Source organism: Ranitomeya imitator, chromosome 7 (assembly GCF_032444005.1).
Source record: "Ranitomeya imitator isolate aRanImi1 chromosome 7, aRanImi1.pri, whole genome shotgun sequence".
Classification (NCBI taxonomy): Eukaryota; Metazoa; Chordata; class Amphibia; order Anura; family Dendrobatidae; genus Ranitomeya; species Ranitomeya imitator.
Window position 1 is genome coordinate 203,790,847 of NC_091288.1, and position 14,296 is coordinate 203,805,142.

At 44.9% G+C, this 14,296-nt stretch overlaps 1 protein-coding gene across 2 annotated transcripts in view; it reads right to left on the reverse strand.

The window, feature by feature from the left end:
* GLIS2 (GLIS family zinc finger 2) overlaps positions 1-13,141 on the reverse strand; it is a 38,025-nt gene extending 24,884 nt beyond the window's left edge. The window contains exons 1-2 of one of the 2 annotated variants that reach the window (XM_069734467.1): positions 13,036-13,141; positions 12,317-12,361 (exon numbers count right to left, since the gene is read on the reverse strand). The gene's annotated coding sequence lies outside the window, so the exon portion shown is untranslated. Of the gene's footprint in view, positions 1-12,316; positions 12,953-13,035 lie in introns of those variants that run through there. The other variant, XM_069734466.1, reaches the window with a different exon arrangement.
* Between the last annotated feature and the right edge of the window lie 1,155 nt (positions 13,142-14,296).

Below are 14,296 nucleotides of genomic sequence, written 5' to 3' on the forward strand. Positions count from 1 at the left end.
TGACCTGGCCTCCCACTTTATAGAGAAAATAGACAATATCCATGAGGAAATCCGCTCCCAGACACCAAGTGCAATGACTCCCATCCCTCCCTGCATCTTCCCTGGCTCACTCTCCGTATTTGATCCCATCACAGAAGAAGAAGTCTCCAGGCTCCTCTCTTCTTCTCGTCCGACTACATGCTCTACCGACCCCATTCCCTCACATCTCCTCCAGTCTGTCTCTCCAGTCGTCACTACTCAGCTAACTACAATCTTTAATCTCTCACTCTCCTCAGGCATTTTCCCCTCCTCCTTCAAACACTCTCATTACTCCGTTACTAAAGAAACCCACCCTCGACCCATCCTGCACAAACAACTACAGACCGGTCTCCAATCTCCCCTTCATCTATAAACTCTTGGAGCGCCTTGTCTACTCCCACCTTACCCGTTACCTCTCCACTCACTCCCTCCTTGACCCTTCACAGTCCGGTTTCCGCCCCTACACTCGACAGAAACTGCACTCATCAAAGTGACCAATGACCTTCTGACAGCAAAATGTAACGGTGACCACTCTCTGCTCATTCTTATCGATCTCTTTGCAGCTTTCGACACTTGACCACCCTCTCCTACTCTCTAGGCTCCAATCACTAGGCATTAAGGACACTGCTCTCTCCTGGTTCTCCTCCTATCTTTCTGACCGCTCCTTCAGTGTTCTGTTCTCTGGCTCCACTTCATCTCCTCTTCCTCTCACTGTCGGGGTACCTCAGGGCTCAGTCCTTGGCCCCCTTCTCTTCTCCCTCTACACGGCCCCAATTGGACAGACCATCAGCAGATTTGGCTTTCAGTACCATCTTTATGCCGATGACATACAACTATACATGTCATCCCCTGGCCTTACTCCTGCTGTACTACAGAACACCACTGACTGTCTGTCCGCAGTCTCTGACATCATGTCCGCTCTCTATCTGAAACTCAACCTCTCCAAAACTGAACTTCTTCTGCTGCCACCATCTACTAACCTCCATAAACCTGACGTTTCCCTCTCCATGGATGGCACCATAATAACACCCCGGCAGCAGGCGCGCTGTCTGGGTGTTATGTTTGACTCCGATCTCTCCTTCACCTCCCATATACAATCTCTTGCCCGCTCGTGCCACTTACACCTAAAGAACATCTCTAGAATCCGCCCTTTTCTCACCATGGAGACAGCTAAAACCCTCACTGTCGCCCTGATCCACTCCCACCTGGACTACTGCAGCGCTCTATTAATTGGCCTCCCCCTCACTCGACTTTTCCCACTCCAGTCCATCCTTAATAAAGCAGCCAGGGTCGTCTATCTAGCTAATCGTTACTCAGACGCGTCCGCTCTTCGCCAGTCGTTACACTGGCTGCCCATTCATTACAGGATACAATTCAAAGTACTTGTTCTCACCCACAAATCTCTCCACAGTGCGGCGCCCCCTTACATCTCCTCCCTCATTTCTGTCTATCGGCCTAGCCGACCGCTGCGCTCTGCAAATGACTTTCAACTAATCTCTGCACTAATCCGTACCTCCCACTTCTGACTCCAAGACTTCTCCCGTGCTGCGCCAATCCTCTGGAATGCTCTACCCCATGAAATTAGGACCATCCACAATTTGCATAGTTTTAGGCGCTCCCTCAAAACACATTTGTTCAGAGCGGCCTATCATGTTCCCCTTATCAGTTATTTTGTTTGTGTGTAGCCCATTCACTACTTCCATCTATCCCCCACCCCCTGAAGATGGCTGGACCATCATTGTAAATACATCATTGTAAATACACACCTGTACTTTGTACCTCCCCCACCTCATTGTAGATTGTAAGCTCTCACGAGCAGGGTCGTCTTATTTCGCTTTAATTATTGTATTGTTAACATTGTTACTTATGACTGTTGTGATTGAAGCTGTTAAACTGTAAAGCACTACGGAATATGTTGGCGCTATATAAATAAAGATTATTATTATTATTATTATGACATACAATGTCAGGGGCACATGTTGAACCACCTTCTAATAACAGATTAAGCCATGCAAAGGAACTCTTTGATTGCACGATTGAGGGTTAAAGTGGCAGTAAGGTGCCCAAAAGTAAAGAATATTGAACTTTAAGGGAATCTGTCAGGACATTTTTACACATGCAAGTAGTGGTTCGCCTGTCTAGGTGCTTGTTCCCCTATAAAAATGATACCTTTATTGCGAAGATCTGATGTGCTGGTCATGAGAAATCTAGTCTAGAAGCCATATGCAAATCAAGCTGAAAGTGCACCAGGGGTGTGTCAATGCACTTGTCAGCTTCCACCCAATTGCACTGTCACGCCCCTGGTGCACTTCCGACTAGATTTCTCATTACTGGCACATCACATCTTTACAAAAGGTATTATTTTTATCATAAGACAAGCCTCTATACAGCCGTACCACTACTTCTATATGCAAAAATGTCTAGACAGATTCCCTTTAAATACCGAAATACTTGATATTATACTTAATGTTTGCTTTTTTTTCCAAGAACAGCGCCATCTCGGTCCATAGGTTGTATGTGGTATTGCAGCTATTCAGATGGATAGAGACAGTTTTTTTTTCCCCAAACATTAGCAAGCTGGAAGAGGGGATTAAAATAGTGCTATGAAGAATAATATACCCCCCGCTATAAAACACCATTGTTATTGACTTAGAGGCTAAATCCTCACAAGTTTAAGCATGTCCGCTCCATCCATTGGAGAATTTCCTCCTGCTTTCCCCCAGATAACATCAACCGTAAGAGACCTGGAGCCAATGAACTCGGAAACACCATTGTCCGTCACTGCAGTTTGGTTTTCTTCTCCTTACTAACCTCATAACCACTGACATGACATGCCCTATACGTAAGACCTGGCAGCGTGAAACTTTCCCAAAATACTGGCTTAGCCTAATTCTGTCTCCTTTTTCCCCTTATTCGGCATGCTTCGTCCTCATCCTCGTAGCCCCCTAATATTCTGCATGGACCATATCCTATGTTTATGGGTAAAATATGATCAGTGGACCCAAGCAGAGAAGAACATCATTTAACAGAAAACTAAAATCTTTCTTAAGTGTGTGTGGCAAGATTCAATGCATGCTATTGTTTGCAGTTATCAGCCTTTTTAGGCTGGCTTGTATTTGGACTATGGCTGACTGTTCCAAAAAGGATTCATGCCTCCTTGTCCTAACCATACCCCCATCATACACATTAGATCAACCTGCCCATCCCCGTAGGACCAGTCGCCCATCTTCCCTCAATATAAGATGCTGGGGATACAAGGATGGGGCATATTGAATTTCAATGTCCGATCATTTTATTCTCAAGGAGGAAGGATAAGCTGTGAGTTTGGCAGCAAGTTACGCCATCCAAAGGTTATCCGAAATTTGTGCCTGGCAAAGGATTGGGCATGTTGAATTTCTCCTAGAAGATAGGCCTCCACCATAGCTCTCTGACGGCGGCTTCCTCCACTCTCCCCACTCTGAACACTTGCCGAGCGTTCATCTGCATGGGGGTGGGAGATCAGGAGAGATGATTGTTGACCGAAAAAGCAGTTGTCAGACAGGTATCAATGGTGTCTGTGCACCTTTACTCTCCTCTCTCCATTTACAAACACGTGCACGCTCAGTGGAATGTTGGCCTGAAAATGGTACATCAATTTCCTGTGTCCTATCGACATGTAATTTCAGATTTAAATGGCTGAAATTGGGAAATTTGCTGAAAACATTTCTATAACACGTCATAGAGAATGCAAAAAAAGAATAAACCGTCCTAAAAAGTAATCTCTTGGCCCACTGTGAATCATGTGGCCTCCTCCAAATATTAGTAACTTCCCTGTGGTCTTAAACTGTTAAAAGCTGCTTTAGAAAATAAATTTAAAAAAATTACAAATTCTCTCTTAGAATCAGCTCACCGATTTATTCTCAGTTTACTCACTCTAGCAATAGACAGTCCAACACGGAGGCTATAGAAAATAAACCGTGTAAGATTTTTAATGAAAGCCAGTTTGTAAAAATGCCTTTATCCCAAAATACAAAAAAAAAATTAAAATTTGTATGCGAAAGGGTCCATATCTCTTAAGACCTATCCGGTGCAATACTTAACCATTAGCAAGCATGCTTGGATCTTCTGCATATTTACCCATGGAATAAGTTGCTGCCAGATACTGCTATCAGATGTTATTAATGACCATCGTTATAAGGCTCTGTTCACATTTGGAGAGGAAGTTCCATCAACAGCCTTCATGGCAGATTTCGTTACATATGCAGAAAATGTGAAAAAATAAATAAATCACAGCATCAAAAATCCCCGGATTCATTTAGGCCCAGTGGGCACCGAAATGATGAACTTAGGTCGTAGATATGGACCCTTTTTCTATTCACCACTTTGAAGAATCCCTTTTTATTAAACACATCCCCATTGAGAAAATGATTACATCACCGATCAATCAATTGTAATGGCAGCTGATACATCTAGTGCATCCATAAGGACAGTTGCCTCTACGATAACTCGAAGTCACACTTCTGAATTTACTCATCCCTTTACTTAAATTCTGAAAGAGGAAATCATAGTCAAGCAGATTAGCTGATGGATCTTATTATATTATGTCTTCCATGAATATTTGTGAATCCTAGCTTGAATATCTGAAGCTTTTTGTAGTTTTCACATTCCCTAAATACACAAAAATATGGTAGACCCATCATATCAGGAATAAATTGTCTTACTACCAATTTATCTAAATACACATTGATACTCATCTTCAACATTGCATAACTCGGTTCCCCACATATCTCAAAGACACTAGTCATGTTTTACAAATATTGGCGAATATCAAATACATCTCGGGCAAACTGGATATAACATCCTTTTTATAGGCAATCATAAGGGATGTAACAAACAATTTTTCTTAGAAAAGGAAGGGAAATATAACAGAACTCTGATCAACTATATAATTAAATGCATCAAATTTATTTTAACTTACAACTACTTCATCTATGATTTTTATTTACAAACATGGGGGACCGCGATGGGAACCAAACTCGCCCCAACTATGCCAACAAACACATGAACAGATGGGAAGAGACCACCATCCGTGTGAGCTGCGAGCAACCCTTATCCTATAGTGGTGCTTCACAGATTATATTCTATTTATAGGGGAAAGTACTCGGGATCCCTTACTGGTTTTTATCAATTAGATCAACCAGAATGACTATTTACTTAAATTCACACCCGCTTTCAGTAAAATTAGTGTGAACATTTTACGTCTTACTATTTTTATAGATGAAAACATCGTAAAGAGATGGACTCATCAGTTCCGTTTTTAGAAATGGCTGTAATTTGCCAATTTGATTATCTAATATTCCAATTCACCCATATTCATCGTAATTGCACTCATATTATATTTTGACTACCTGTCAAAAGCTGATTTTTTTTTAAAGAACAGTTCATAAATAGAGGCCATTATCAATCTTCTCTCGAAAGAGCATTACAAGAAGTTAAATCTCTACTAAAAGATCTTGTTCACAAAACCAAGGTAACATGCACACCTCTCATTATTGAGTTGCAAATAGATCAAATACCAATCATTACCCAGTAGTTAAGCCACCAATCTGCCTTTAAAAAATAAAAATAAGAATAAAAATAATTTGCAGATACTGGCAAATTCTACAGCAGGACAAAAGGATTGGGAAACGTCTATCAACAAATCCCAAATGTGTGTTCCGAAAAGCTAGAACCTTGGGCAACCTTATAGCACCTACTATTAAAGAGCAAAAACTCTGTTAGAAAAATGACAAACATTTAAAACAATCAAAACCCACATTTTTTTCTAAAAAGAGAAGATTTTATGCTTGTGGGAAAAGTTTTGGATTCAAGTTAATAAGATATCCAAACAAAGACCCATCCGAGAATTATCCAATTACAACAAATCTGAATCCTATGAGAACAGGGATAATATTACGGCTACACCAAAGAAGTCACCTACATTAGCTCTTACAGTGATCAGGTATGAAATTATATGTTCGCCAAACCAAAAGAAGTCTCTCTGAAAGACTTAGGGAACGCTTTATAAGTAATAGGTTGCTTCGGAGATATAAATAATGCTATAAGGGTCACCACAGGTGTCTCCAGGTATTCATCCATTCTTAGAGTAACCTGTTACATACTGTCAAAGAGGAAAATTAAAATCTATAAGGCATCTTTAGGGAGAAGACATGTCCCCATCACATTGAACATATTGGGAAGAGGGAAACCTTCTTAATACTGGTGAAGAGCTGACACTCCAACCTCCTTTATGAAGTGGGATGAATTATAGCTAGGGAGAGAGAAATTAATAAAAACAACCTTTGAAGCAGAGACCTCCTGCAGTGGACAGGTGATTAAAACAGGATATCTTCTGGAATAGGTGCCAATCAACTAATGTGTATGGGGCCTCATGACAATAGATATTGGAGGAACATAGGGATATGGCTGCTGGACTTCAACTGTCAGATACTTTTGCTTGTAGGCACATCAGAGGTGTTTTTAATGGGGCTTACTCCCTTCTTTCTAATAAGAACACATGCATGCCCAGCCAAGCTGATCAAACATGTGCTCAGCTTTTTAGGAGTAGAAGTAGCAGTACAACTTTCTAGATTAACTTCTATGAAGGCTCCTAGAGTGCTCATTCAACAAAGCAATGCTCGAGATACAGAAAATCCCAGCGGACGGATCTGCATCTATCGGACAATTAGACCCCATGCAGGCGGGTTTTTTTTTTTTTTTTAGCAAATCCTCTCCAAAATCGGCCACAAAAATCACCTACAACATTTGAGAGACTCTTCCTATTAATTTCAGTGATAATTCACTTCGATGACGAAGCCATTCAAGGTGAAACGCGCGTCGAGGCTCCCCTCTCTGCCTGCAGCACCTTGTCACTCACCGCAACCATGTCCCATGGTAACGGCACATCAGCTTTAATTTATGTACTACATCTATAACTGCGCTGCCTTGATTTCTATCCCCTGTTACCCATTATATTCAGGAGATTATCACAGGGGGGTGCCCACCTTTATATTTCATGTATATTAAGTAGTACCATCCCAGGGCACTATTCAGTATTCATTGGTCTGCAGTCAGAGTAGGGTGCTCAAATTTCCCTCATGTTATCATTAGCATCGCATTTTGTCATCTATTACATGCCATTTTTTAGCTGCTCCTTTCTACTACCTGTTTTGTCCATGTATTATTATACCCTTTAGTATTGTTTGTATATTTGATACTTTAATAAATTTATATTGGCATATATTTCTCTGGTACCTCTATTTTTTATGCACAGACCTTTGGTTTATGATCATTCCCTAACACGATCCTTTGGATCTAGGGATCATCTCAGTGTCCGGTGCTATTTTTTAGGTTTATATGGTTTGGCTTAGAGGTATGCCCCCTGTTGGCCGAGAGGGCACTATCGTTTAGGTGTTTCTTCCTATTAATTTCAGTGATAATTCACTTCGATGATCATATGTTTTGCACGTTTTTTAGGTTTTGAAAAACACTTGAAAAAAAAAAATGAAAGTACGTCACTACTTTGAAGCAGATACGGAAGGCAACCTCTCTAAGCAAGGCGCTTTCTAATCAAATGACTAAATAAGAAAAAGTTATTAAAGAAAAAAAACTTTTCCAAACCACTTCTGGACAAAAGAAAAACTCTTCCAATAAAGGAGCGTTTCCTAAAACGGTTTACACTAGAAAATTAATTATTGACGGCCTGAAAAAATCCTATGTGCACACACCCTTATGTCATATCCTATCGATGGGATAAAGATCTGTAGATAGACTGTGACAGCGAAGACTGTTATATGGAGCAAATGCTGCGGCGAAAATAGGCGGCACGGGGATATACGGTATTCTGCACGCGAGGCCTATTTCCAGTGCATTAGTGTATGAGAGGTACCTCTGGATAAGAACAGGGCCTCACACACCCACATCCATGGGACAAGGGGCCCCACACACCGAGGTGCAGAATGTAGGGGCCTTCTGGAGAGCACAGGGCCTGTGTATGCAATAAGGCAGTCTAGGGGGAAGCATAGCTACAGCCCTGCAAAATACGACAGTCCTCCCATAACCAACTTCCAAACACAGGGCCTCTCTAGGAGAACCTCACAGCGAGCTCCAGAATACACAGAGCCCCATAGACTCGGCTCCGGGTCATGCAGAACCTCACTCTATAATACAATGGGTCACTCTCATCTACAAAGCTGGTGCCGGGGTCACAAGTCAGCGGAGCCTGACACGGCAACAATCAGAGCACACAGGACTCGGGACAGTCCAATCCCACACACAGGATTGTGCACCCACCCACGTCTATATTCATGGGCTCATTCACACGCTGTCCACAAATCCTGTACTCCATATTGTCCGCTGTCCACAGTCTCCTCTCTCTGAATAACCAGGCAAATGTGGCCCTTACGGCTCTGACAAAACTGGGCATCATTGCTGCAATGGTGGGGATATATCCGTCATACAGCGCTGTACATATGGCGGCACACAAAGCATCCTGGAGAGCACTGACCACAGAATGCAAGAAGACAGAAGTCAGAGGAGTAGGAAAATGGAAATCGGATACAGATTCCGGCCCCTTCCCTTTAGGGCCCCTTTCCACTTGTGAGAAAAACGGACGAGTGCAATCCGATAAAAAATCGGATTGCACTCGGACCAATGTTAATCAATAGGTGACATTCCATTTGCGATTTTTTTCTCAGCTGAAATCGGACTGAGAAAAAAATCGCAGCATGCTGCGATTTGCTGCGAGTCTCGAACGAGACTCGCCAATGCAAGTCAATGGGTGCGAGAAAAAAAACGCATGGAATACGGACCATCCGTATTCCATCCGTTTTTTACGGATACCTTACCATTCTGTGGCACAGAACACTGTAAATAGTCCTGTAAATGACTGTACAAAAATAGTTGCAGAGAAAAAAAACGGTTTGCGTACGGATGTAAAAACTGATGATGCGATTAAAAAATCGCATTACACTCGCATGACAATCGCACACGTTACATCCGTTTTTTCGGTCCGTAAATCAAACCGTTTTTTTCTCACACAAGTGGAAAGGGGTGCTTAAGGTCTTGCCCTGGTTCTGGGATATTCCATGGAGCTCCATGATCCCTTGGGAGTAGCCATTAATTACTGTGTCATAAGGACGGAGAAAAACAGGTTTGCCCAGGGTCAATATTGATTCTAAGGCCTCATTCACACGTCGGTGATTTTTATGGAACGCAATAAAAAAAATGGTCTGATTTCCATCGGTGTTTGTGTCTGTTTTTACCGAGTCATCTGAGATTTTCACGCATGCAAAAAACACAAAAATTGTAAGAATACAAAGCTTCTACCTACTGCAATGTTAATCACGGACTGCTCCCTGATGCCATCCGTGCGCCATCTGTGATTTTTCACGGACCCGTAGACTTGTCAAAGTGATTTTTTGCGTGGACACACGGTCCATGAAAAAACAAGCGCATGTGAACAAATGCTACAACCAGTAAGGTGCAGGTATGTGCGTACTGACCTCAATAAACAGGAATCATGGCACAGACATGCACATAACTGCTAAGGCCCTTTTCAGATATTGCAGATGCTGATGCCATGGGAGGAGGAGGCCTGCGAGCCGTGGTGAAATCAAGACCGCGCTATGCCTTTAAAGTTTCACGATGGAAAAATAAGTTGCAAGTGACTGTTGTGACGACTGCAAGACTTTCCTTACCTCCAGTGGTCATAAGGCGGCTCGCAACTTTATTCTCCATAGGAAAATAAGAATAGGATTGAATGTTACAATTTGGCCACAGACTGAGGCTTAGCTGGGCCGTACACATAACAAAGCTGCTCTTCTTATTTATTTATTTTTATATAGCGCTAACATATTCCGCAGCGCTTTACAGTTCGCACACATTATCGTCACTGCCCCCAATGGGGCTCAATCTAAATTCCCTATCAGTATGTCTTTGGAGCTGTTGACTTGAACATTCATTTGGCCGACAACTATCTCTCCTCAACTTCCCATAAATGAACGTTCAGGAAAGAGGTGAAAGTCAATGACATCTCCCCTAAAATGAACGGATGAGACCCCATACTCCTCTCCCCCGACATCTTCTGTACATTAGCGTGTCGGCAAATACTGCTGAAATCTGTGGGGTTGGTCAACATTTACCCAATGTGTAGATGGGTCTTTAGTACATGAGATGAGAACTCGCTCCCTAATATACAGACATCAGGATGTGGCCCCGTCCTCCTCCTAATATACAGACATCAGGACACGGCCCCGTCCTCCTCCTAATACACAGGGATCAGGACACGGCCCCATCCTCCTCCTAATATACAGACATCAGGACACGGCCCCATCCTCCTCCTAATACACAGGGATCAGGACACGGCCCCATCCTCCTCCTAATACACAGCCATCAGGACACGGCCCCGTCCTCCTCCTAATACACAGCCATCAGGACACGGCCCCATCCTCCTCCTAATACACAAGGATCAGGACATGGCCCCATCCTCCTCCTAATACACAGCCATCAGGACACAGCCCTGTCCTCCTCCTAATACACAGCCATCAGGACACGGCCCCATCCTCCTCCTAATACACAAGGATCAGGACATGGCCCCATCCTCCTCCTAATACACAGCCATCAGGACACAGCCCTGTCCTCCTCCTAATACACAGCCATCAGGACACAGCCCTGTCCTCCTCCTAATACACAGCCATCAGGACACGGCCCCATCCTCCTCCTAATACACAAGGATCAGGACATGGCCCCATCCTCCTCCTAATACACAGCCATCAGTACATGGCCCCGTCCTCCTCCTAATACACAGGGATCAGGACACGGCCCCGTCCTCCTCCTAATACACAGGGATCAGGACACAGCCCCGTCCTCCTCCTAATACACAGCCATCAGTACACAGCCTCGTCCTCCTCCTAATACACAGGGATCAGGACACGGCCCCGTCCTCCTCCTAATACACAGCCATCAGGACACGGTCCCGTCCTCCTCCTAATACACAGCCATCAGGACACAGCCCTGTCCTCCTCCTAATACACAGCCATCAGGACACGGCCCCGTCCTCCTCCTAATACACAGCCATCAGTACACAGCCTCGTCCTCCTCCTAATACACAGGGATCAGGACACGGCCCCGTCCTCCTCCTAATACACAGCCATCAGGACACGGCCCCGTCCTCCTCCTAATACACAGCCATCAGGACACAGCCCTGTCCTCCTCCTAATACACAGCCATCAGGACACGGCCCCGTCCTCCTCCTAATACACAGGGATGAGGACTCTTCCACATAACAGGGTAGATTCTCCTCCTGACATAACACGTTCTATCCCTACCCCCTCCCCCCCCCCCCATTATTTATAATGGTGACGATCTTCACGCATGCAGGTGACAAAGGGTTAATGAGATATTCCGGAGATGCTGAGCCCCATATTATAAGTAGTTTTGTGTCCGGATTTCTCGGTTTCTTGCGTTTTCTCTGCTACAATCCATGCTCCTAATACAAAGACCATTGATTTCCATCATTCTGTCTGACACACGTGCATTAATTTACACCCCCACATCGCAGGTAGCGCTTGGCCCCGAAATTCTATAACAATATGTCACCTCACCCAACCTACAGACGAGGGGGGGTGGATATGCCAATAATTATTATTAATATAATTATTAATTTATTATTATTAATGATAATTATAATGGCGAAAGCCATTCGTTAATGTCCAAAGACGAGCGTTTCGAGTTCCGAAAGAATTCTTCGAACGTTTGAAAATGTTGGATTTCCCAAAATTGTAAATTCTCTTCCATCCGCGGAAATGTATGGAATATCCGATTGTGGGATTGGGCGATTCGATCGGTCGTTTGCAATATGGAGGAATGTGCGTTGAGCTCTGGGATATATTGGGGGGTCATCCATTGGGTCCATTGGGGTCGGGCTTCTTTTTTGGGGGTAATGCGTTGTGACTGACAGCCTCCATTCTGTGACATATGACATGGCAGTAACACATCACACTTCCACTAGTGGGGGGGGGGGGTACACATAGACAATCTCATGCCCCCCCCCCAGTATAATGATGGGACAGACTACCCTCCCCCTTAGTATTTTAATGTGACAGGTACCCCCTAAATATTGACCCATCACATTACACCAATTGCTAATATATTGACACTTTTTAGAACAGTCCCATAAATATAATGTATCCAATAATTCTATCAATCTGCATTGTACACAGTATGATCCGACCAGTCTCCCCCCTCCCCCACTAAGTGCCCCCAGTTCTCCCATTCTCACCTTTTGCAGGTTGCAATGTCTGTAGGATAAGAGGGTCCCCGTCTTCTTTGGTGCCAAGAATAAAGATTTAAAAAATAAAAAATATATATTAAAAAATATATATATATATATATATATATAAAAATCCCTATCTCCTTGTCTTGATATATTTGCTTTTATGAAGAAAAAAAAATCTCTATATTTTCCTCCCAATCTGAAACCCCCCCACAGTCTGGATCCCCTGTCTGGAGGAGGCTTCCTTGAGTCTTCTCTTTCTAGATCCAGTAGAGGGGCATCGATCCTCTGTGGGGGGATCCAGGAGTCATATTAGCTGAGTTGGGGGGTTGGAAATAAAGGGAAAGGGTCTTTTTTTCTTTTTCTTCTATTATCTGGAACCGAATCTCCCTAATCTTCGGGATAAAGGATTGACTAGGATATGGGGGAGCATATTAATTCCCCCCCCAAAAAATGGTTTTTTAAAAGGGTGAGAATTTTGGGGGGCAAAAGGGGAAGGAGGGGGGTCCTGGGTTAAGGAAAGCAAGGGAGAAGAGGCTGCAAAGTGAGAGGTGGCAAGCTGATGGGAGGAAGGAAGGAAGGAGAGAGAGAGTGCGAGGGAGAGAGGGAGGGAGACAGACAGAGGGAGGGAGGGGTGGGAATGTGCAGGGTGATTTATTGCAGCCCTGCAGAACTGTCTGAGAATGACCCTCCAACATGAGTTCTACTCCAGGGCTGCGCCTTACCACGCATGTGCAGGCCAGCCAGACAGGGGCTGCAGGAGAGAGGAGGGGGCTTCGCCATTCAACACCCCCTCCCTTCCCAGCTCTCTCCCTCCTAGTCTCTGCCCATAGGAGGGGGACAGGCGCCTGCTGCAGAGCCCTCTCTCCCCTGCTCTCCCAGTACACAGGGGAAAGGAGTGGCTTTCAATAATATAAGGGATCTCTGAGAGCCAGATTCTCACCCCTACACAAATACCACATACACAGCTCCACCCCTGCACACAGAAGACCCTACATGCACACACACAACGATATATGGGGGCTCCGACTGTACCCACCCCCACCGTGCAACCGATATATGGGGGCTCCGACTGTACCCACCGTGCAACCGATATATGGGGGCTCCGACTGCACCCACCATGCAACCGATATATGGGGGCTCCGACTGTACCCACCGTGCAACCGATATATGGGGGCTCCGACTGTACCCACCGTGCAACCGATATATGGGGGCTCCGACTGTACCCACCGTGCAACCGATATATGGGGGCTCCGACTGCACCCACCATGCAACCGATATATGGGGGCTCCGACTGTACCCACCGTGCAACCGATATATGGGGGCTCCGACTGCACCCACCATGCAACCGATATATGGGGGCTCCGACTGTACCCACCGTGCAACCGATATATGGGGGCTCCGACTGTACCCACCGTGCAACCGATATATGGGGGCTCCGACTGTACCCACCGTGCAACCGATATATGGGGGCTCCGACTGCACCCACCATGCAACCGATATATGGGGGCTCCGACTGTACCCACCGTGCAACCGATATATGGGGGCTCCGACTGTACCCACCGTGCAACCGATATATGGGGGCTCCGACTGTACCCACCGTGCAACCAATATATGGGGGTTCCGACTGTACCCACCGTGCAACCGATATATGGGGGCTCCGACTCTGTACCCACCGCGCAACCGATATATGGGGGCTCCGACTGTACCCACCGCGCAACCGATATATGGGGGCTCCGACTCTGTACCCACCGCGCAACCGATATATGGGGGCTCCGACTGTACCCACCGCGCAACCGATATATGGGGGCTCCGACTCTGTACCCACCACCACTAATGCTCTTGCGTATTACAGCTCTTCAACTTTAAAGGGGCTCCTGTAAGATTATTGAGACCCCCTCCCGGTAGATCAATCTGGAGGGACACAATTGTTCCGATTGGTCATTATGCTCCCGCTGGAAGGACACAGGAAGGATTGTATGAATC